This window comes from Dendropsophus ebraccatus, chromosome 9 (assembly GCF_027789765.1).
Source record: "Dendropsophus ebraccatus isolate aDenEbr1 chromosome 9, aDenEbr1.pat, whole genome shotgun sequence".
Taxonomy (NCBI): domain Eukaryota; kingdom Metazoa; phylum Chordata; class Amphibia; order Anura; family Hylidae; genus Dendropsophus; species Dendropsophus ebraccatus.
Window position 1 is genome coordinate 101,167,003 of NC_091462.1, and position 4,780 is coordinate 101,171,782.

Sequence of the window (4,780 nt, forward strand, 5' to 3'; positions counted from 1 at the left end):
ATATACTGTACATGCATACACTTACTGCTCATATATCGTATACTGTACATGCATACACTTACTGTTACTGCTCATATATCATATACTGTACATGCATACACTTACTGCTCATATATCATATACTGTACATGCATACACTTACTGTTACTGCTCATATATCATATACTGTACATGCATACACTTACTGCTCATATATCATATACTGTACATGCATACACTTACTGCTCATATATCATATACTGTTCATGCATACACTTACTGCTCATATATCATATACTGTACATGCATACACTTACTGTTACTGCTCATATATCATATACTGTACATGCATACACTTACTGCTCATATATCATATACTGTACATGCATACACTTACTGCTCATATATCGTATACTGTACATGCATACACTTACTGCTCATATATCATATACTGTACATGCATACAATTACTGCTCATATATCATATACTGTACATGCATACACTTACTGTTACTGCTCATATATCATATACTGTACATGCATACAATTACTGCTCATATATCATATACTGTACATGCATACACTTACTGTTACTGCTCATATATCATATACTGTACATGCATACACTTACTGCTCATATATCATATACTGTACATGCATACACTTACTGCTCATATATCGTATACTGTACATGCATACACTTACTGCTCATATATCATATACTGTACATGCATACAATTACTGCTCATATATCATATACTGTACATGCATACACTTACTGTTACTGCTCATATATCATATACTGTACATGCATTCATACACGTTTAATACACACACTGTGCACCTTACATACATAAGCACACTTTACACACATACACTTGCACACTGCATAGAGACATCCACAGTTCTCATACACGGACAGGCAGACAGGCACACACACTCACATAGACACTTACTTTTTATCAGGTTGTCCTCAGCTCCTGTCCAGCCACCCTCTTCCTCATGGTCCCGGCTCTCCTGTGTCCTCCCGCCCCTCCCCCTCCTCCCGACAGCAGAGGAGAGCAGGAAACATATTATGTGGAGGGAGCCGGACCCCAGACTGCAGCATGAGGCAGCCTACTGGGCCTCTCCAGGAGCAGGGGCCCCGCACTGGCTGTCATCTGACTGGGTAAGGTAAGAGCCCCATCAGATGACAGCTTGCACTCACTGACTGCTGCACATCCTGCTGCGGGGCCAGGACAGTCACATTCAGTGTGCAGTGTGCCCGCACTGGCTGGCATCTGACTGGGTAAGTGCCTGAACCAGGGCCCAGTCAGATAACAGCTTGCACCGGCACACACTGACTCTGACTGCACGGGACAGTCAGAGTCAGTGTGAGTGCACTCACTCACTGACAGTCTATAGGAGATGCAGGGGAAGAAAACATTCGGGGCAGCAGGCATTTTATCCGGGGCAGGAGCCCCGGATAAAACTGCCTAGCGACGCCACTGGTTCACACAATGTTGAAACTGAGTGGATGGCCGCCATATAATGGTAAATAACTGCCATTATTTCAATATAACAGCCGTTGTTTTAAAATAACAGCAAATATTTGCCATTAAATGACGGCCATCCACTCAATTACAACATTATGTGAACAGAGCCTTTCTGTGTTTTTAATCCACTCCTGGTTTTGGTTGCTATACAGCCTCAAATATACAGCCTCAAATATACATAGTGTGAACCCAGCCCCCGAGGGTAAAATGTGAAACAATGTCTGAAGAATAATTAAAGCGACACTGTACCCACAATCTGTCCCCCCCAAGCCGCTTGTACAGTCAAATAGCTGCTTTTATTCCAAGATCTGTCCTGGGGTCTGTTCAGAAGGTGATGCAGTTATTGTCCTAAAAAAACAACTTTTAAACTTGCAGCCCTGTGTCAAACTGGCGTGGCCTAGAGTACCCATGCCTTAGGATGGTGACACCCATCCATCCCTCCTCCCCACCCTCTTCATCATTAGGGATGCCCCTAGAACAATTTCTGCTATTCATCACCTGTGTGAACACTGCACATGAGCTGGATCGTTAAGGCACCTGTGCAGTGTTTAGACAAGTGAGGAATAGGAAAAATCCTGCCCGGGGGTGTTCATAATGATGAGGAGGGCGCGGAGGAGGGGCGGAGGGGTGTCGCAAGCCTAGGGCATGGGTACTCTAGGCCACGCCAATTTGACACAGGGCTGTAAGTTTGAAAGTTGTTTTTTAGAACAATAACTGCATCACCTGCCGAACAGACCCCAGGACAGATCTTAGATTAAAAGCAGCTATCTGAAGGTACAAGTGGTTGGGGGGGGGGGGGTCAGATTGTGGGAACAGGGTCGCTCTAACGCCATTGCAGCTACAATAGCGTGCAATAGTATGCCACACGCCTCTGCGATCCGCACCGTGAAAAAATAGGACATGACCTAGTAAGGATCACAGCACAGATCACCCCTCCACCGCCCGGCTGCAGAGATGACAGGAGAGCACATGATGCTCTCCTGTCCTCGCATCTAAAACTCACCTACCCCCCACACTGACGGGCTTCATCTTTACCAAAAGTGGCCTGAACTACCCTGCCTTCTTCTCCTGGCAGCGTAGTACAGGCCACTTCCTGTGAGCGCCTGTAGCCAGTCAGCATGGGGGAATAGGCGAGTAGTAGCGCACATCATGCTCTCCTGTCATCTCTGCAGCCAGGGGAGGAGGGATCCGCGGCGGGGGGCCCTCCGGCCAGGGCCGGCCTTAGGGGTGTGCGAGCAGTGCGGCCGCACAGGGCGCTGTGCACTCCCGGCAGGAGGGGGGCGCCACCTGCATCCCCCTGAGGCCATATATCCGTCCCCTGCCTCAGCACAGCAGCCGAGGAAGCTCTTCTCCCCCGACATGTGACTGCAGCCTGGCCCCCATCCCCCACAGCGTCTCCCAGCTCACAGAGGCCCTTAACCCCGCCCCCTCCCCCGACGGAGACATCAGCAGTGTGATCCTCGGCTCTACCTGCTTCTCCTCATGGGCAGAGACATCCTCCACTACTACTGCTGTGTGACTGTGAGTATATCTATCTATCTCTGTCTGTGTGTGTTAGTGGAGTTTGTGTGTGCTCTGTGTGTGTTAGTGCTCTGTGTGGTAGGACAACAACTCCCAGCATGCCCCTGTGTGGTAGGACAACAACTCCCAGCATACTCCTGATAAGGCCAGCCATACGATTTTACCTACCTGCACCGTACCTATATGACTACACATATATATAGGCCTCTTGCTCAGAAGCTCCAGCACATTAGAGAGTCCCTGATAGGGTTAACTTATAGTTGGACCATTTCTTACCTTGGAAAACTTCTGATATGGACACTAGAAAGAATGTTTTGTCTCAAGAACTATTTCCCTCAGAGACATGTTTATCAGCGTTCAAGGCCGTTCTCAGAGGAAAGCTGCCTGTCTGTTACAGTGGGAATAATGTGAAAGTATCATTGCAGAGAATGTATTGTTTTAACCTTTTTGAATAATAATAATGAATACTAATATAGATGCCATTGCGCATGACTGAATATCTAAATCACTAGCACCGCCTCATCTATGTCTTATTAGCATTTGTTACCACCCTATATTTTATCTGTCTATAAAATGTGATGACCATAATAAAACTTGGGCCATTTTCTCCAGGCTTATAATCATGATACATTGTCTTATCTGTGTCAGTGACGTATAAGTAACGAGCTGGTAATACTGCAGGATTCCAACTCTAGATATAATTAAAAAACCATCCTTTACCTGGGTTTTTGGCTTCTCTCCATAGAGAGAGGTCAACATATAAATTTAACCTTAACATTTGGCGTCCGAACTGGGACTCAGCCTCTTGCAAACTAGAACGCAGACAGACGGGATGTGGTGATTTATCCGTCATCGGACGCGCAGATATAACTGGCCAGGTAAGAAAGACTTTCCTTTCTTACGTACTATCTGTGCCTCAGGGGAACGGATCTAATGAGATTCCCGTCACCTGTGTTCTCTATATGTTTGTAAAGCTGAGTCTAATTGTTAGACAAAGAACTCTGTAACCCAGGATAGGACAAGGTTAAAGTGCTGCATTGCCGTCGCAAACTGTTGTGTGATTGAGATAAGCTGTTGCTGTATTTATGCTGAATTAAGAAAAGGGATTGCCGAACTTATTCACTTCTGCGTCCTTACGGGGAGGCTGTGATTAATGCTTAACCCTTGTAATACAGCATGGCATCGAGAACACCTGCGAGGTCACAGACAGTAGGCATATAACTTTTGGAGTGAACGGGTTCCTGATAAGTGATATCTGTCTCGAGCAGCGGGAACAATACTTGTATTGATCCCATTACTTGTGCTTGTACTGTGGTAGAGAGCAGGTCAGAAGATCTGTGACTTACCCCCTTGCCCCCTAGGAGGAATTAGCAACGAGGGACAGTAGGTTGCTGTAGTGCGTCGCCATAGTGTGTCACTGTGACGGCTGGGCCTATAGCAAGGTTGCTGTAGTGCGTCGCCATAGTGTGTCACTGTGACGGCTGGGCCTATAGCAAGGTTGCTGTAGTGCGTCGCCATAGTGTGTCACTGTGACGGCTGGGCCTATAGCGGCTGTGCTTGTTAAAACCTAAGGTTTAGGTTTCGTTCCCCAATACGCTACCTAGGGATTAGCTGAGCAAGGATGAGACAGTTATTCTAAAAAAAAAAAAAGGGATCACCAGTCTCCACAAGAAGTTTATGTGAAGCTGATGTGAAGCTAAGGAAGATAGCGATGGGCATGTAAAGATGCAGTGCAAGATCTAGAA